Source organism: Vicugna pacos, chromosome X (genome assembly GCF_048564905.1).
Source record: "Vicugna pacos chromosome X, VicPac4, whole genome shotgun sequence".
Classification (NCBI taxonomy): domain Eukaryota; kingdom Metazoa; phylum Chordata; class Mammalia; order Artiodactyla; family Camelidae; genus Vicugna; species Vicugna pacos.
In genome coordinates this window covers 52,258,255-52,279,290 of record NC_133023.1, presented here as the reverse complement: position 1 = coordinate 52,279,290, position 21,036 = coordinate 52,258,255, and the positions used below count along the sequence as shown (strand labels likewise).

At 36.9% G+C, this 21,036-nt stretch overlaps 1 protein-coding gene across 3 annotated transcripts in view; it reads left to right on the top strand.

The window, feature by feature from the left end:
• OPHN1 (oligophrenin 1) overlaps positions 1-21,036 on the top strand; it is a 564,560-nt gene that overhangs the window by 362,122 nt on the left and 181,402 nt on the right. The gene's annotated exons all lie outside the window — the stretch shown is intronic.

Genomic DNA, 21,036 nt, shown 5'->3' with positions numbered 1-21,036 from the left:
ATAGTCAGTTTGGGTACCCATAATGAAAATATCATATGCTGGGTGGCTTAAACAACAAATATTTATTTCTTATAGTCCTGGAGGCTGGGAGGGTCAAGGTTAAGGTGCTGGTAGATGGGATATCTGGTGAGGAACCACTTCCTGGTTCATGGATAGCTGTCTTCTCACTTTATCTTTACATAGTGAAAAGTGAGAGTAAGAGAGTTCTCTGGGGTCTTCTTAATGAGGGCATTAATTCCATTCATGAGAGCTCCATTCCCATGACCTAAATACACTCCAAAGGTCCCATCTACTAATACCATCACATTGGGGGTTAGGAATTGAATGTAGAATTTTGGGGAAACACAAACCTTCAGTCCACAACAGTCTTCCAGTCCATAAAAATGGGATGTCTCTCCATTTTTTTAGACCTTCATAATTTCCTTTAACTAAGTTTTATAATTTTTAGTGTGTAAATCTTGCACTCGTTTTGATAAGTTTGTTTCTAAATATTTCTCTTTTAGATGCTATTGTAGGGGAGGAGGGTGTAGCTCAGTGGTAAAGTGCATGCCTCGCATGCACAAGGTCCTAGGTTCAAGCACCAGTATCTGCACTACATAAATAAATGTAATTACCTGCCTCCCGAAAAACAACAACAACAACAACAATAGATGCTATTGTAAATTCAGTTGCATTACTCATTTTATTTTCATATTGTCCATTATTCTATATAAAAATAAAACTGGATTATGGTTGTTAATCTTGTTTCCTGTGACCTTATGCTGAACTCATGTATTAGCTCTAATACTTTTTATATGTGTGAATTTCTTGGGATTCTTTTCTATGTATATAGGACCATACAATTGGTGGAAAAAAATGGTTTTACTTCTTCCTTTTCAATCTAGATGACTTTATTTATATTGCTTACTGGATTGTACTGGCTAGAACATCCTACAGGATGGTAAATAGAACAGGCAAAAAGAAGAGTCTTGTTCCCAGTCAGGCTTGTTCCCAGTCCCTGGAAAGCATTTAGTCATTCATCATTATATGCTTTATTAGGTTGAGAAAGTTCTCTTCTAATATAACTTTGTTAATGGCTTATATTATCAATGGTTGTTGGATTGTATCAAATGCAGAGATGGTTATGTATTTTTTGTGTTTTATTTTATGATTGTTGTTTATTGCATTAATCAGTTTTAAAATGTTAAACTTTGCATACTTGGGATAAATCCCACATGATCATGGTGTGTAATCTTTTAAAACATGCTTTGGATTTCTTTTCCTAATATTTTGTTGAAAATGTGTGCATCCATATTTATAAGATATATTGGTATACAGTTTCTCTTTCATATGATATCTTTTTTTTTCTAGTGCTATAATACTGTCATTATGTGTTGGGAAGTGTTTTATCCTCCTCTATTTTCTGGAAAATTTTTTGTAGTGTTGGAATTGATTCTTCATATATTTGAAAAAATTTATCAGTGAAGGCATCTGGCCCTGGGCTTTTCTTTGTGGCAAAATTTTGAACTGCTAATTTAATTTTATAGTCTTTTAAATTTCTTAGGCACCAGTAATATTGTTTTCTCCTTTATTCCTTCTTTTATATCTGTGTCTTATTTCTTAGTTTCTTATATAATCTAGCTGAGGATTTGTTGCTGTTTTCAAGCATTAAATTTCAGTTTCATGAATTTTCTTTCTGTTTTTGTTATTTCATTAATTTATGCTCTAATTTTTTATTCTTTCCTTGACTCAGCTTGATTCAGTTTGATGTCCTATTTTTTTCTAGTTTTCTAAGGTAAATGCTTAGGTTAATAATTTGAGATTTTTATTATTTTTTAATATAAACATTCAAAGTTATAAGTATCCCTCTAGGCACTAATTTAACAGCATTCAATAAATGTTCACATGTATTTTTATTTTCATTCAGATAAAAATACTTTTTTTTTCTTTGGTGACATATATGGATATTATTTTCTATTTTTTAACTTTTTTTATTGAGTTATACTCATTTTAAAATGTTGTGTCAAATTCCAATGTAGAGCACAATTTTTCAATTATAAATGAACATACATATATTCATTGTAACAATTTTTTCCCTGTTAGCTACCACAAGATCTTGTACATATTTCCCTGTGCTATACAGTATAATCTTATTTCTTTATTCTGCATATGCCCATCAATATATACAAATTTTGAACTCCCAGTTTGTGCCTTCCTACCCTCCTCACCACAAGTTTGTATTCTGTCTATGAGTCTATTTCTGTTTTGTATTTATGTTCTTTTTTTTTTAAGATTCCACATATGAGCGATCTCATATGGTATTTTCTTTCTCTTTCTGGCTTAATTCATTTGAATGACATTCTCCAGGGACATCTATGTTGCTGCAAATGGCATTATGTTGCCAGTTTTTATGGCTGAATAGTATTCCATTGTATAAATATACCACTTCTTCTTTATCCAGTCATCTGTTGATGGACATTTAGGCTGTTTCCATGTCTTGGCTATTGTAAATAGTGCTGCTATGAACATGGGAGTGCAGGTGTCTTTTTGAAGTAGGGTTCCTTCTGGATATATACCCAGGAGCAGGATTCCGGGGTCATATGGTAAGTCTATTCCTAGTCTTTTGAGGAATCTCCATATTGTTTTCCACAGTGGCTACATGAAACTACATTCCCACCAGCACTGTAAGAAGGTCCCCTTTTCTCTACAGCCTCACCAGCATTTGTCGTTTGTCAACTTTTGAATGATGGCCATTCTGACTGGTGTTAGGTGATACTTCATCATAGTTTTGATTTGCATTTCTCTGATAATTAGTGATACTGAGCATTTTTTCATGTGCCTATTGATAATTTGTATTTCTTCCTTGGAGAATTGCTTGTTTAGGTCTTCTGCCCATTTTTGGATTTTTTTTTAAGTCGTATGAGCTGCTTATATATTCTGGAGATCAAGCCTTTGTCGGTTTCATAATTGGCAAAAATTTTCTCCCATTCTGTAGGTTGTCATTTTGGTTTACTTATGGTTTCCTTTGCTGTTCAGGAGCTTGTAAGTTTCGTTAGGTCCCATTTGTTTATTCTTGCTTTTATTTCTATTCCTTGAGTAGACGGCCCTAGGAGAACATTTTTGAGATGTATGTCAGATAATGTTTTGCCTATGTTTTCCTCTAGGAGGTTTATTGTATCCTGTCTTATGTTTAAATCTTTGATCCATTTTGAGTTCATTTTTGTGTATGGTGTAAGGGAGGGTTCTAGCTTCATTGATTCACATGCTGCTGTCCAGTTTTGCCAACACCATTTGCTGAAGAGACTGTCTTAATTTGTCTTTATTCCATTGTATATTCTTGCCTCCTTGGTCAAAGATATTTTGATCAAAAGCTTGTGAGTTCATTTCTGGGATCTCTATTCTGTTCCAATGGTCCATATGTCTGTTTTTGTACCAAAAGCATGCTATTTTGATTACTGTAGCTCTATAGTATTGTCTGAAGTCTGGGAGTTATTCCTCCAGCCTCTTTCTTTCTCTTCAGTAATGCTTTGGCAATTCTAGGTCTTTGGTGGTTCCATATAAACTTTATGATGATTTGTTCTAGTTATGTGAAATATATCCTGGGTAATCTGAGAGGGATTGCATTAAATCTGTAGATTCCCTTGGGCAGTATGACCATTTTAACAATATTGATTCTTCCAATACAGGAGCATGGGATATCTTTCCATTTCTAAAACTCTTCTTTAATTTCCTTCATCAGTGGTTTATAGTTTTCTGCATATAATCCTTTCACCTCCTTGGTTAGATTTATTCCTAGGTATTTTATAACTTTGGGTGCTATTTCAAAGGGAATGATTGTTTCCTTACTTTCTTTTCCTATTGATTCATCATTAGCGTAAAGAAATGCAACTGATTTTTGTATGTTAATCTTGTAACCTGCTACCTTACTGAAGCCTTCATTTGTTTCTAGTAATTTTTGTGTGGACCTTTTAGTGTTTTCTATATATAGTATCATGTCATCTGCATATAGTGACACTTTTACCTCTTCTTTTCCTATTTGGATCCCTTTTAATTCTCTCTTATGCCTGATTGCTGTAGCTAGAACTTCCAAGACTATGTTGAATAGGAGTGGTGATAATGGGCATCCTTGTCTTGTCCCAGATTTTAGTGGGGAGCTTTTGAGTTTTTCACCATTGAGTGCTATGCTGGCTGTAGGTTTGTCAAATATAGCTTTTATGATGTTGAGATATGTTCCCTCTATACCCACTTTGGTGAGAGTTTTTATCATAAATGGGTGTTGGATTTTATCAGATGCTTTTTCTGCATGTATTGAGATGATCATGTGGTTTTTGTCCTTTCTCTTGTTGATGTGATGTATTACATTGATTGATTTGCATATGTTGAACCACCCTTTGTCCCTCGGATGAACCCCACTTGATCATGATGTATAAACTTTTTTATGTGCTGTTGGATTCTATATGCTAATATTTTGGTGAGGAATTTTGCATCTATATACATCAGTGACATTGGTCTGTAATTCTCTTTTTTGGTAGTTTCTTTGCATGGTTTTGGTATCAGGGTGTTTGTGGCTAAATAGAATGAGTTTGGGGGTATTCCCTCCTTTTCAATCTTCTGGAAGAGTTTGAGAAGGACTGGTATGAGTTATTCTTTGTATGACTGGTAGAATTCTCCAGTGAAGCCTTCTGGTTGTGGACTTTTATTTGTAAAGAGGTTTTTTTTTATTGCTAATTCTATTTCATTTGTAATGATCTGTTTGTTCAAGTGGTCCATTTCTTCTTGATTCAGTCTTGGCGGGCTGTATGTTTCTAGAAATTTGTCCATCTCCTCTAAATTAGCCATTTTGCTCCATATAGTTTTTCATAATATTTTCGTATGATATTCTGTATTTCTATGTTATTTGTTCTAATTTCTCCATTTTCCTTCTTTATTTTGCTTACTTGTGCTCTCTTTTTTTCTCCTTTGTGTGTTTTATGAGAGGTTTGTTGATTTTATTTACTCTTTCCAAAAACCAGCTTTTGTTTTGGTTCATTTTTTCTATTGCTTTTTTTAATCTCTATTGTATTTATTTCCTCCCTGATATTATTTCCTTCCTTCTGCTGACTTTTGAGGTTTTTTGCTCTTCTTTTTCTCATTCTTTTAGCTGGTGGGTTAGATTGTTTATTTGTGATTGTTCTTCTTTTTTAGGAAGGCCTGTATCACTATAAACGTCCCTCTTAGCACTGCTGTTGTTGCAACCTATACATTTTATGTGGTGATGTTTTCATTTTCATTTGTCTCAAGGTATTTTTTAATTTCAATTTTGATTTCATCATTGACCCATTTTTTTTACCTTTTTTTGAGTAATACTCATTTTACAGTGTTGTGTCAAATTTCTGTGTAGAGCACAATTTTTCAGTTATACATGAACATATGTATATTCATTGTCACTTTTTTTTCACTATGAGTTACCATAAGATCTTGTACATATTTCCCTGTGCTATACAGTATAATCTTGTTTATCTATTCTGAATTTTAAAATCCCAGTCTTATCCTTGCTACCACCCACCCCCTTGGCAACCACAAGTTTATATTCTATGTCTATGAGTCTGTTTCTGTTTTGTATTTATGTTTGTTTGGGTTTTTTTAGATTCCTCAGATGCATGATCTCATCTGGCATTTTTTGTTTGTTTGTTTCTGGCTTACTCCACTTACAATGACATTCTCCAGGAACATCCATGTTGATGCAAATGGCGTTATGTTGTCTGGTTTTTGTGGCTGAATACTATTCCATCATATAAATATACCACATCTTCTTTATTCAGTCATCTGTTGATGGATATTTAGGCTGTTTCCATGTCTTGGCTGTTGAAAATAGTGCTGCTATGAACACTGGAATGCAGGTGTCTTTCTGAAGTAGGGTTCCTTCTGTATATATGCCCAGGAGCGGAACTCCTGGGTCATATGGTAAGTCTATTCCTAGTCTTTTATGGAATCTCCATAGTGTTTTCCCCAGTGGCTTTCCTTCCTTCCCTCTCCTACTCTTAATGATTTAGATGTCTTCTTTTACAATTTTGTGTTTATTCTTTTTGTAATTGATGGCAGTTTTCTCCTTTCCTGTTATGAGTTTCTCAGTTTTGTAGCATCCTGCTTCTTTTCTATTTAGAGTAGACTTGTCAGTATTTCCTTTAGCATAGGTTTAATATTGCTAAACTCTTTTAATTTTTGCTTATCTGTGAAGTTCTTTATCTCTTCTCTGTTCTAAAGGATAGCCTTGCTAGATAGAGTATCCTAGGCAGCATCTTGTTTTCATTCAGGACTTTGAATATATCTTACCACTGCCTTCTGGCTCATAGTGTCTGTGTAGAGGAATCAGCTGAGAGCCTTATGGGGGTTCCTTTGTAACTCACTCTTTGTTATTCTCTTGCTGCGTTTAAGATCATCTCTTTATCCTTGACCCTGGCCATCTTGATTATGATATGTCTTGTTGTGTGTCTATTTGGGTTCTTCCTGTTTGGGACCCTCTGAGCCTCCTGTACTTGGATCTCTGATTCCTTTAGGTTTGGGAAGTTTTCAGTCATGATTTCTTCCAATACCTTTTTAATCCCCTTTGTTCTTTCTTTCCCGTTGCAACCCCTATTATGCATAGATTGGCATGCTTTATATTATCCCATAGGTCCCTTATATTGTTTTCATTTTTTTTTCTCTCAGCTGTTCTAATTGGTTGCTTTCTGTTGTCCTGTCTTCTAGGTCACTTATTCGTTCCTCTGCATTATCTAGCCTGCTTTGTACAGGCTTTAGATCAGCTCTCATCTCAGCAAATGAGTTTGGTAATTCTACTTGGTTCTTCTTTATAGCTTCTATTTCATTTTTGACATATTTTATATTTCTAAACACTATTTCTTTTAGTTCCTTCAGTACTTTGATCACTCCTTTTTTGATATCTTGATCTAGTAAGCCATCAATGTCTATTTCCTTGATCGTTCTTTCAGGGGATTTTTCTTGCTCTTTAAATTGCGAGTGGTTCCTTTGCTTCTTCACCTTGCTCATATCTCTCTGGCATTGTGGCTTAAGGGGTATCAGTTATATAGTTCTCCTGGAGATGGTGTACTTTTAATGATTTTATTGAGAGGTCTTTGTGTTCGCTCTGTTTCACGAACTCAGCTAGCTGTTTCCAGAGGCCCTCTTTTGGCACCCCTATTTGTGCTGCTCCCAGCAGCTGTTGGCTAGCAGAACGCACCCCCTCCCAACACTGGGTCAGGTGCTGAGCTCTTACCTGGTTGGCAGGCATGTCACTCCCTCTCCTGATGCCACAGTCAGATGCTGCACTTGGGTGATGCAGGTGGGCAGATCACATCCCCTCCCAACACTGCGGTCAGGTTCTGCGTTCCTACCAGGAAGGTGGGTGGCCACCTGCCCTCTCCCAGTGCCAGTTGCTCTCCTGCTGTCTGCAGCTTCCCGCTCCGCCTTGGGTCCATGCTCTGAAGGTGGCCTCAGGGAAGACTGTGGAACAACCCCACCCCTACTGCGTGCCAAATCTCAGCTCCTTGTTTGTCTTTGTGGTGCGAGGTCTCTAAGGTGCCAGGGCAGAAAGATTCTTTCTGCCTCGGTCTGTTAACAAGTCTAAGTCCTGCCTAGGAGGTTTCAGAGCCCCCAGGTGCTGATTCAGGTCTCAGCTCCACCCCTACCCAGGCGCTGCACACTGGAGTATATGGCTGCTGTGGCAGTGCCCTGCCTCTCTTCTTTTGAGAAGAGCCAGTAATGGAGGTACAGGTCTGAGGAGACAAAGGCTATGGCGTCCCTCCCCCCAGGGCACACCAGCTGTGTTACTTTGCTTTTTTCGCAATTTATGGGTGGTCGATTTTATTCTGCTATGTATACCCTCCCATCCATGGCACTCAGCACCCTGCAGTCCCCTGGGGCTGCCTCAGTGCAACCACCCTAGTCCTCTGCCCTGCTCAGGTGGCCTGTCTAGGCCCCAGCTGCCAGCTCGCGTCTCGGGCTGGGTGTCACAGGGACCCTTTGTGCCCGTTTAACTCAGTTATGTCAGTCAAGGGGTGCTTGGGGCAGATCTGAGCCTCAGAGGCTCCCTCTCTGTCCCACTGTCCTCTCCATTGAAGTGGGGAGACCCAGCGAATGAGCCCCAATCCTCCTTTGCCATTCCCTCCCCATGGGATCAGTCCCGCACTGTTTTGTTTGTTCTTATTTGTATTTTCCTTTTGTCCTACCAGATTTTTGGCATCTTTGTCTTTCGAAGAGGGCGACGTTCTGTCACAGTTCGGCAGGTGCTGTAGTTTGCTGAGTAGGTCCGTAGATGTGAGTTTTGGTGTATTTGTGGGAAAGGGTGAGCTACAAGCATCCTTCTATTCCACCATCTTGCTTCTCTGTCCCCCATTGGTTTTATAATAGTATGTTGTTTAATTTCCATTCTTTCCTTTTTTTCTCCTTTGTTTCTGTGTAGTTGATTTCTAGTTTTCATGGCATTGTATTCAGTAAAGATGCTTGAGATAATTTCTGTTTTCTTAAAATAATTGAGGCTTCTTTTGTGCCCAAGTATGTGATCAATCCTAGAAAATGTACAATGTGCACTTGAAAAGGATGTATATCCTATTTTGGGGGGTTGTAATGCTCTGAACATATCCACCAAATCCAGTTTTTCTGTTGTATATTTTAATTTCTCTGTTGCCTTGTTTATTTTCTGTTTGGAAGATCTGTCTAGTGATGTTAATGCAGTGTTAAAATTTCTGACAGTGATTGTATTCCCATCAATTCTCCCCTTTATCTCTGTTATTAATTGTTTCATGTACTTAGGTGATCCTATAGTGGGTGCATATATATTAATGAGCATAATATCCTTATCTTGTATTACTCCTGTAGTCACTATTACATGTCCTACTTTATCTTTATTTATAGCCTTTTTTTAAAGTCTATTTTGTCTTAAATCTACTGCCACATCTGCTTTTTTTTTTGGCTTTTCCATTTGCATGGAATATCATTTTCCACTCTTTCACTCTCAATCTATGTGTGTCCTTCTCCCTAAAATGGGTCTATTTTATGCAGCATACTGAAGGCTCTTGCTTTATTATCCAATATGCCACTCTATGACTTTTGACTGGAGCATTTAGTCCATTAACATTTACAGTAACTAATGATGTGTGTGTTTATTGCCATTTTGAACTTATTTTTGCAGTTGATTTGGTATTTCCTCTTTGCTCCTTCTTCCTTTTGTGGTGTTGTAGTTTTCCTTTGTATTGGTTTGGAATTTATTTTGTTTTTGTGACTCACTTATAAGTATTTGGCTTTTTGTTACCTTTTTTTTTAAGTCTATTAACCCATTAGTATAACTGTTTGCATTAAACAGATAGTAATATGATCTCAAACCCATCCTACTGAGAGCAAAATATTTTAAAAAGAAAGAAAAAGATACTCTATATTTTCTTGCTTCCCTCTCCCACTCTTAATGATTTTGATGTCTTCTTTCACCATTTCGTGTTTATTCTATTTGTAATTCATGGTAATTATCTCCTTTCCATTTATGAGTTTCTCATTTTTGTAGCATATTGCTTCTGTTCTGTTTGTTATAGACTTTTCAATATTTCTTTTCACATGGTTTTAGTGTTGCTAAAGTCTTCTAGTTTTTGATGGTCTGTGAATTTATCTCTCCTTCTATTCTAAAGGATAGTCTTAGTGGATAGAGTATCCTAGGCTGCATCTTCTTTTCATTCAGGACTTTGGATATATCTTCCCACTCCCCTCCTGCCTGTAGTGTCTGTGTAGAAAAATCAGCTGAGGCCCTTATGGGGGTTCCCTTGTAACCCACTCTTTGTTTTTCTTGATTATGTCATGTATTGCTTTGGGTCTGTTTGGGTTCTTCCTGTTTGGGACCCTCTGTGTTTCTTGTACTTGGAAATCTGATTCCTTCTTTACATTTGGGAAGTTTTCAGTCATGATTTCTTCAAATACCTCTTCAATCTCCTTTGTTCTTTCTTCCCCTTCTCGAACCCCTATTATGCATAGATTGCCATGCTTTATAGTATCTCATAGGTCCTTTTCATTGTTTTCATTGGTTTTTATTTATTTTTCTCTTAGATGTTCTGTTTGGGTGCTTTCTGTTGTCCTGACTTGTATGTCACTTATTCGTTCCTCTGCATTATCTAGTCTGCTTTGTATAGCCTTTAGATCAGCTCTCATCTCAGCAAATGAGTTTACCAATTCTAGTTGTTTCTTCTTTATAGCTTTCATTTTATTTTTGACATATTTTATATCACTAAACACTATTTCTTTTAGTTCCTTCAGTACTTTGATCACTCCTTTTTTGAAATCTTGATCTAGTAAGCCATCAATGTCTATTTCCTTGATCGTTCTTTCAGGGGATTTCACTTGCTCTTTTAATTGGGAGTGGTTCCTCTGCTTCTTCATCTTGCTCATATCTGTGAGGCACTGTGGCTTATGGAGTATCAGTTACCTATTGTGGTTCTTAAGGAGTTTATTTATTTATCTAACACCTCTGAAGGAATAAAACTTTAAAAAAGAGAGAGAGAATTTTTTAAAAAGAGAGAAAAAAGATTTGAAACAATGTATCATCTGTAATTGAAGACCAAGTTGAATCAGAGTAGCAGTTGAGTTGAGACATCTTTTTAAACCTTAAACAAAGGAGAAAAGAGCAAAAAACAATATTTGAAGCCTGTGTATAATCAATAACAGAAGATCAAAACCAAGAGAAATCAAAATAAAATGAGATGGATTTTCCAAAATAATAATAAAACATTTTAAAAAATTTAAAAGGGATCAAAGCTGGTAGCATATACAATTGTTTAAAAATTAAAAAGATAATAGAAAATAGAACAGATAAAATAAAAATAATTTTAAAAGAATGGAGAAAAAAAGGTTTGAAAACTCTGTATAATCAATAATAGAAGAGCAATTTGAAGCAGCATAGCAATCCAGTTGAGACATCTTTTAAAAAACCTTAATAAAAATAGAAAAGAGCAAAAACAAATTTGAAACCTCTGTATAATCAATAACAGGAGATCAACACCAAGAGAAATCAAAATAAATTGAGGTGGATTTTAAAAAATAATAATAATAAAATGTTTTAACAATTTAAAAGGGATCAAAACTGGTAGCATATATAATTGTTCAAAAAGTAAAAATTAAAAAGTTAATAGAAATAGAACAGATTAAAAAAATAAAATAAAAAGAGAATTTTAAGAGAAAGTAGAATAAAGATTTGGAAACAGTGTATAATCAATAATAGCAGAGTAACTTGAGGCAGATTAACAATCGGGTTGAGACGTCTTTTAAAATCCTTTAAAAAAGTATAAAAGAAAAAATTGTGCTCTACACTGGAACTTGACACAGCATTATAAAATGAATATAACTCAATAAAAATGTTAAAAAAATAAAAACCTTACAAAAAGGAGAAATGAACAAAAAAATTATTTGAAACTTGTGTATAATCAATACAGGAGATCAAAACCAAGAGAAATAAAAATGAAATGAGGTGGATTTTTAATAATAATGATAAAAATATTTTAAGAGAAAAATTTTAAAGGGATTAAAACTGGAATCATATACAACTGTTTAAAAACTAAAACTTAAAAAGGTAATAGAAAACAGAACATATAGAAAAAGATTTAAAATAAAAAAGTGGTGGTGTTCTCGTGGATACTGTGCGCTCTTAACGATTTTATTGAGAAGTCTTTCTGTCTTCACTGTTTCATGAACAAACCTTGCTGCTTCCAGAGGCCCTTCATTGGTGCCCTTGTTTGTGCTGCTCCCCGTGCCTGCCGGCAAGCAGATTGTGCCCCCTCCCAACAGTGGGTCAGGTGCTGAGCTCTTACCTGGTGGGCGGGTGGTACACTCCACCTCCTGATGCCGCAGTCAGTTGCTGTGCTTGGGTGAGGTAGGCGAGTGGATCATGCTCCCTCCCAGCACCTAGGTCAGGTGCTTCCCTCCTGCCAGGAAGGTGGTCGCTCCACTGCTCTGTGCAGCTGCCTGCTCCACCTCAGATCTGTGGTCTGTAGGCGGGCTCAGGGAAGATGGTGAAGCAGCCCTGCCCCTACTCCGTGCCCAATCTCAGCTCCTTGTTTGTCTTGGTGGCGCGAGTTCTCTGAAGTACCAAGGCAGAATGATCCTTTCTGCTTCAGGCTGTAAACAAGTCTCCATCTGGCCTTTTAGGCTGCTAAGTCCTTAAGTGCAGATTCAGGTCTCCACCCCACCCTTGTCTGGGTGCTAAGCACTGGAGGATATGGTGGCTGTGCCTGAGCCCTGCCTGTCTTTGCCCGAAATCCTTCTGCGGATTTTCAGATATGGGGGTATGGCACCCTGGGCACATCAGCCGTATTGTTTTATGGAGGGCCCAGGTGGTTCTGCCCTATGTACCCACTAATCCATGCCACACAGCACCCTGCAGTCCCCCGGGTCTGCCTCAGTGCAGCTGCCCCAGTCCTCCACCCGGCTTGGGCAGCCTGTTCCATCCCACACCTGTCACTTTGCCTCTAGGGCTGGGGGTTGTGGAGACCTTATATGCCCAATTAAGTTAGTTCTGTCAGTCAAGGGGTACTTTGTACAGATCCGAGCCTCAGAGGTTCCCCCTCTGTCCCGCTGATCTTGCTATTGGAGAAGGGGAGACCCAGCAAACGAGCGCTATTCCTCCTTTGCTGCTCACCTCCCCACAGGACCTGTCCTGCATTGTTTTGCTTTTTCTTCTTTCTTTTTTCCTTTTCTCCTACCAGATTCATGGTGTCTTTGTCTTTTGAAGAGGGTGAGTTCTGTCGCAGTTCAACAGGTGCTCTGGTTGGTTGGGTGGGTCCATGGATGTGAGTTTTTGGTGTATTTGTGGGAGAGAGTGAGCTTCAAGCATCCTTCTACTCCACCATTTTGGCCCATCCCATGTCTTATTCTTTTGATGGAACATTTTACATCTTTTAATTTTATGTATTTTTTAACTGATTATTGTAATTTTAGTTTACTTTGCTACCTTTGTCTTTCAGCCTTCATGCTTCCTTTATAAGTGATTGATCTACTACCTTTATTAAAGGCATACCTCAGAGATACTGTGGGTTCAGTTCCAGTCGACCACAATAAAGCAAATATTGCAAAAAGAGAGCCAAGTTTTTACTTTCCACGTGCATATAAATGTTATGTTTACACTATTGTCTACTACATGTGCAATTTCTAAAATATTTTTAAAATCTACAAACCTTAATTTAAAATAGATTATTGCTAAAAAATGCTAACAATCATCTGAGTCTGAGTCTTCAGCGAGTCATCAAAGATCACTGATCCATAAAGATAACAATAATGAACAAGTTTGAAATATTATGAGAATTAGCAAAATGTGACGCAGGGTCATGAAGTAAGCAAATACGTTGGAAAAATGGCCCTGATAGAATTTCTCAATACAAGGTTGCCACAAACCTTTAATTTTAAAGAAATTCAGTATGTGTAAGGCACAGTGAAGCAAAGCAGAATAAAATTATATATGCCTGTATATATGTTTTCCAGTGGGATTTTTACATTAATATGTTTCCTTATTATTAATTAATGTCAGTTGTTTTTAGCTTGTAGAAGTTTGTTTAACAGTTCTTTCAGTGTCAGTTTAGTGTTTGTGAACTTCTTTAGCATTTGCTTATCTGTGAAATTCTTAACCTCTCTTTAAATTCTGAATAATCTTTATGGGTAATGAATTCTTTGTTGGAAGTATTTTTTTTCAGCATTTTGAATATGTCAGGCCACTCCTTTCTGGATTATAGTGTTTGTGCTGAAAATGTACTGTCAGCCTTTTGGGGTTTCTCCTGTGTGCCACAAGTTGTTTTATGATTTTTCTCTTTATCCCTGCTGCTTTTAGGATTCTCTCTTTATCCTTAATTTTTATTATTTTAATTACAATGTGTGTTGGCTTTTGTCTCTTTGGGTTCATCTCATTTGGAACTCACTGCACTTCCTTGATCTGAAAATATATCTCCTTTCCCAGATTAGGGAAATTTTCAGCACTATTTCTTCAAATAAATTTTCAGAGCCTTTCATCGTATCTTCATCTGGGACTCCTATAATGTGAATGTTATTCTGCTAGATGTTGTTCCAAAGGTCCCTTAAGGTGGCTTCACCTTTTAAAATTCATCTTTTTGTTTTGCTTTTCTGCCTGTGTAAGTTCCATTGCTTCATCTTCTAGTTCATTGATTTGTTCTTTTAACTCATCCAGTGTTATGTTGAATCATTCTAGTGTATTTTTCATTTCAGTTGTTTTATTCTTCAGATCTGATTGTTTTTAATATTTTGTATCTGTTTGTTGAAGTTCTCACTGTATTCCTCTATTCTTCAAGTTTGGTGAGCATGTTTATAAACAGTAATTTTAAATTTTTTCTGGAAGATTACTTGTCCCCATTTCATTTAGTTCCTTTTTTGAAGTTTTGTCTTATTCTTTCAATTGGAACATATTTTTTTCCCCTCATCATTTTGCCTAATTCTCTGTTTCTTTGTATTTTTTAGATAAAGCAGCTACTTCTCTCAATCTCAAAAGAGTGACCTTATGTAGGAAATATATTGTGGGGCTCATAAGCACAATTTTGCCTGGCTTCCAAAGCCAGAAACTCAGTGAGTATTGACTATGTGGGTTGCATGGACCTTCTTGTTGTGGCAGGTCCATGGCTGCTACTGTACTAAGCTGGTAGGCAGGGTTGGCCCCTGGAACAGCTGTAGGGCTTGGCCAGGTGACTGCCACTTGCTGGTGGGTGGAGTTAGTGCTCCATTGTATGTGAGAACCAGACACTACACAGGGATATGTTGGACTCTCAGTGGGGCTCACCCACTGGCACTAACAAGTTAGATGAGTATTTGCAAAGTGGTTCGTGCCAGTGCCAGTATTAGCAAGGTAATCTGAAGTTGCAAAAATTGGTGCTGCTAGTGTGTCTGTCTCAGGTGATTGTCCCAAATGGCCCTGTCTTAACGGCAAATGCTTTAAGATTAGTAAGTGGGTCCCTTTCACCTATAATTCATTTACTTTTCAATATGGTGTTTGTACTGGTCTGGGGACTAAGTAAGTCTGTGTACGAGTACTTTAATATTAGGTTTTCCATTCTCTGTAGCTCTATAATTTTCCTGGACATATTTTTCACTGGTTTTCAAAGCGAAATGCTCTGGAGGTTTGTCTCTCCTTGGCAGGATCTAATGGTTGGGATGCCTGATGTGAACTCAAATCATTTACGCCTCAGGGAAATTAACCATGCCTTTGTGATCTTTCCTAATTGTGGATCACCACAGCTGAGGCATGTTTTTCTCCTTGATTTGGTTGAATCTCTGTTTCTACTACTCATTTCATTGCTGTCCTTTTATCTGTTGATGTGGCAACTCTGTTCATCCACTTTCAGGTTTCTTTCAGAGGGAATCATTTCATAGGTAGTTGTAGATTTGTTGTGTCCATGGGAGGAGATGTATTCAGGATCTTCCTATATTAATATCTTGAAACTTCTCTCTAATTTATTTAATGTTGTTGATCACCACCATCATTATCTTTATTATTCATGTGTCAGCTCATTTTCCAATTTTTTTGTGATTTTTAACTCAGAATTACAGAAAAAAGTGCCAGATTTTATCACATGTTTTAGAACATAGCCTCAGTTATTCTCAATGTTTATGCTACTGATTTTTAATAATTTCTAATTATACCATACCTGTTTATTGTCCTTTATCTTATGAAGGTTGTATTGATTTTTAGTCACTTTCATCTAGTTCTGACTTACAAATGATAATTAAGAATTTATAACTGAAGGTACTCAGTAATGATCACATTCAAGGGCATAATTAGTTCTGATTTTAGCTTTCATCTGCTTTTAATATTGGTCAATGCTCTTAGAGTTCTTATATTGTTTATAAGGTGGTCATAATATAGTTTCTTCCAAATAAGTGTTCAGAAACACTGAGTTAATCCCATTAACTTCCAGTTTACCAGCAAACTCTCAGGAATCAGTATCTTGGGCCCATCAAGCCTTCATTCATCCCAGGAATATTGCAAATTCAATTTATATGGACTGATCAGAACTTAGTTAATGGGTTAACAAGTGTAAGTACATTTTGGTGTTCTGGTCCCTAAATGTATTCACTACAGTAGAAGATCCCAGGTATAAGAGAGTGGCCAAGATGGCAGAGTAGAAGGACACTCTTAGCTCATCTTCTCCCATGAATACAGCAAGAGAGATATCCATGGAGCCACCAATTCACTGAGAATAACTGCTTAACTTTGACAGAACATCACATTATTCAAAAGAGAAAATTCATCACAAATCTGATAGGTGAAAAAAAGAAGAAGAAAAAGGAAATTAGTGCGGGAATGGTCCCACAGGAAGGGAACGTCAAAGGATGAATAATGCCCTTATGCTGGGACTCCCCCCCCTCCAACGGAGAGATCAGCAGGGATGGAGGGGGAACCTCCAAGGCTTGGATCTGTACAGAGCAGCCCTTGACCCACAGAACTAACTGAAATGGGCATGAAGGATCCCTGCAGCCCCCAGCCCTAGATGCAAACCAGTTGTGGTGAGATGGGACAGGCTGAGCCAGATGGGGGACTGGTACTGACTGTACAGAGAAAACCTCAGAGGGCTAGATTGTACTGTGTGCTGTGTCTGGGAATGTATACAGAACACAACAGCCTGGGTACCCCATAAAATAAAAGAAGGAAGGAAGGAAGGAAGAAGAAGGAAGGAAGGAAGGAAGGAAGAAGAAAGAAAGAAAGAAAGAAAGAAAGAAAGAAAGAAAGAAAGAAAGAAAGAAAGAAAGAAAGAAAGAAAGAAAGAAAGAAAGGAAGAAAGGAAGAAAAAGACTGTTGGTGCATGCTGGGGCAGGGACATCTTAGCCTTTGTCTCTGCAGACCCATGGCTGGCACCATTGCTGGCACATCCTCCAGAGAAGAAAGGCAGGGCTAAGCCAGAGCCACCGTATTTACTCGTGCAGGGCTCCCAGGCAGAGGTGGGGTTTAAACCGGAATCCATACCCAGGGGCTGAACAACTTCATAGGTGGGACTGAGATTTGTTTACAGCCCTAGGCAGAGGGGATCAATCTGCTCCACAGGTGTCCTTATGTACCCTCACCTCTAAGACAAAGGAGCAAAGAGTAGAGTTCTGACACAGCAGGGGTGGGGGCTAATGCTGCTGTTTCCTACAAACCTGCCTACCATGTGCAGATGTGGCACTGGGAGGGGCACTGACCCAGTGGGGTGACCTGCAGGCCTATGGAAGGAATGAGCAAAGTTTGCACATTGGATCAAGTGCAACAGTGGCATTTGGCCCCAGGAAAGGTGCTAATCCAATAGTGTGCCATGATCCAGGTGTGCATCCCAGAAATCAGCATAACTGCACTAGTAGCTCTGAGGGCAGATAACCTGGGAGAAGCCAGAGCAGCACACTGACATTCCCAGAGATAAAGTGGGGACAAGGGCAGAGTAAACAAAGAGTACTTAAAGCAATCCAACCCCACCTACTAGGCAACTCAGCTCAGAAACAGGTCTGGAAACATCCATGGCAACAAAAAGGGAATAGATCTGGCCCCTATCAGGGCTTTGATATCCACAGAACAGAAAGGAGGCCCCACTCAATAGTCAAGGCTGGCTCTGGTCACAACAACAGCCAGATCCCCAGTAAATGGATAACAGCCAGCACATATGGAAGAAAGATATGGAAACCATCCATACTTAAAGCAAACCTTAGGACAAAATTATTAGGGGTGCACAGTCTATGAAGGAACACATTCTCTTTGTTTTATTTTTTAATTTAAATTTTTATTTATTTATTTTTTTGTTTTCTTAATTTTATTTTTTAATTTTTAAAAATTTTTATTCATTTTTTTGTTTTTAATTTTTAATTTTATTTTGTTTTTAATTTTTCCTCCTTTTTAGATATTTAAAGCTTTTTTGTTTTTTGTTGTTGTTTTGATTTGTATTTTGTTTTTTATTTTTTGTTTTATTTCCACATCCTCATTTAAAAAAATTTCCTTCAAGACCAAGTAGATAACTGACACTCCATAATCCAAATTTCCAGAGAGTTACAAGTAAAATGAAGAAGCAGAGGAACTACTCCCAAATAAAAGAGCAAGAAAAATCACCTGAAAGAACGATCAGTGAAAGATATCGATAGTCTACTATATCATGATTTCAAAAAGAGAGTGATCAAAGCACTTATGAAATGAAAAGAGACTGAATAGAGAAAGAGAATACTTTAAAAAGGAAATTGAAACTATAAAGAGAAGCCAGTTATATACAGAAAAGTCAATGGCAGAGATAAAAGCTGAGCTAAAGGCTGTCAAAAGGAAATTAGACAATGCAGATAAACAAATAAGTGACTTAGAAGACAGGATAGTTGAAGTCTCCCAATCAGAACAGCAGAGAGAAAAGCAAATAAAAACCATTGAAAGCAATATAAGGGACATATGGGATCATATGAAGCATGCCAAGCTAAGCATAATAAGGGTTTCAGAAGGAGAAGAAAGAGAAAAGGGGATTGAAAATGTATTTGAAGAAATGATGAATGAAAATTTCCCAAACCTAATGAAAGAATCAGATATCGAAGTACAGGAAGCACAGAGGATCCCCAACAAGAAGAAACCAAATAGGCCTACACAAAGACATATTATAATCAAGATGGCCAAGGTTAAAAATAAAGAGTTAGTTACAAAGCAACCCCCATAAGGCTTTCAGCTGATTTCTCTACACAGACACTGCAGGCCAGAAGGTAGTGGGAAGATATATTCAAAGTTCTGAGTGAGAAAATCTGCAACCTAGGATGATCTATTCAGCAAGGCTATCCTGTATAATAGAAGGAGAGGTAAAGAACTTCACACACAAGTAAAAACTAATATAATTCAGCATACTAAGCCTATGCTAAAAGAAATATTGAAAAGTCTACTCTAAATAGAAAAGAAGCAGGATGCTATAAAAAGGAGAAAACCATAATTGGAAAGGTGATAACTACAATGAGTTGCAAGAGAATAAACATGAAGATGTAAAAGGGGACATAAAAATATTTAAGGTGGGAGAGGAGAGCAAGAAAATATAAATCCCCCCTCCCTTTTTTTTGTTCTTTTTAGGATGTGTTTGAGCTTATATGACTATCAGGTTAAAGCAAACAGATTTAGTAATGGATTAATACACTTGAAAATTAGGGTAACCACAAACCAAAAGCATACAATAGAGTCAAAAAATCAAAAAGAAGCCAAGCTAATACAAAAGACAGTAAACCACAGAAAGAAAAAGGAACAAAGAGGAAACCTCAAATCAACTGGAATAACTAAGTTCAAAATGGCAACAAACACACATCTATCAATAATTACAGTAAATATCAATGGACCAAAGAGTGGCAGATTGGATAATAATACAAGAACCTACAATATGCTGCCTACAAGAGACCCACTTTATGGAGAAGGACACACATAGATCAAAAATGAGAGGATAGAAAGAGATATTTCATGCAAATGGAAACTACAAGAAAGCAGGAGTAGCAATACTTATTTCAAACAAAATAGACTTTAAAACAAAGGCCATAAAGAAAGATAAAGAAGCACACTATATAATGATTAAAGGAGGAAAATAAGATGAGGATATTTCACATGTTAGCGTAAATGCAACTAATATAGGAACACCGAAATACATAAAGCAAATACTAATAGATACAAAGGGAGAAATTGATGGGAACACAATCATAGTAGGAGACTCTAACACCTCATTAACAATACTGGACAGATCTTCCAGACAGATAATCAATAAGGCAATTGACAAACTAAATGACACAATCAAACAGCTGGACTTGGTTGATATTTTTAGGACATTACACCCCTCAAAAATAGAATATACATTCTTTTCAAATGTACATGGAACATTCTAAGCATAGATAATGGACTTAGGCATAAAAGAAGCCTCAAAAAATTTAAGAAGATAGAAACTATTTAAAGCAACTTTCCTGACCACAATGCCATGAAACTAGAAGTCAACCACAGAAAAACAAAGAAAAAAATGATAGCATGGAGATTAAACAAAATGCTACTAGAAAACCAAAGGGGCAATGATGAAATTAAAGAAGAAATTAAAATATACTCTGAGACAAATGACAATGAAAGTAGAACAACTCAAAATCTATAGGATGCAGCAAAAGCAGCCCTAAGAGGGAAGTTCATAGTGATACAGGCCTTCCTCATAACAGAAGAACAATTTCAAATAAAAAACCGAACCTACTACCTAAAATAATTTTAAAAAGAAGAGTTAACAAAACCAAAAGTCAGCAATGGAAGGAAATAATAAAGACCATGTAGGACATAATTAAAGTAGAGATTAAAAAACAATGGAAAATATCAATCAAACCAAGAGATGATTTTTTGAAAGAGTAAGCAAAATTGACAAACTTCTGGCCAAGAAGAAAAGGGAAAAAATGCAAATAAATGGAATAAAAAAGGAAAATGGAAAATTTACAATTGATAACACAGAAATACAAAATAGCAGAAGAGAATACTATGAACATATATATGGAAACAAATTAGACAACCTAGAAGAAATAGACAAGTTTGTGGAAACATACAGTCCACCAAGACTGAATCAAGAAGAAAGAGATGACTTGAACAGACCAATCACTACAAATGAAATAGAATTAGCAATAAAAAACAAAAGTCCAGGACCAGATGGCTTCACTGGGGAATTCTACCAAACATACAAAGAAGAATCCATATTGGTCCTTCTCAAACTCTTTCAAAAAATTGAGAAGAAGGGAGTACTCCCAAACTCATTCTATGAAGCCACCATCACCCTGATACCAAAACCAAAGACACTACCAAAAAGAAAATTACAGGCCATTATCACTGAGGAACATGGATGCAAAAATCCTCAACAAAATTTTAGCAAACAGAATCCTACAGCACATAGGAAATAATACACCATAATCAAGTTAGATTCATCCCAGGGACACAAGGATGTTTTCACATATGAAAATCAATCAGTGTGATGCACCACATCCACAAAAGAAAGGACAAAAACCACATGATCATCTCAATAGATGCAGAAAAAGCATTTGAAAAAATTCAACACCCATTTATGATAAAAACTT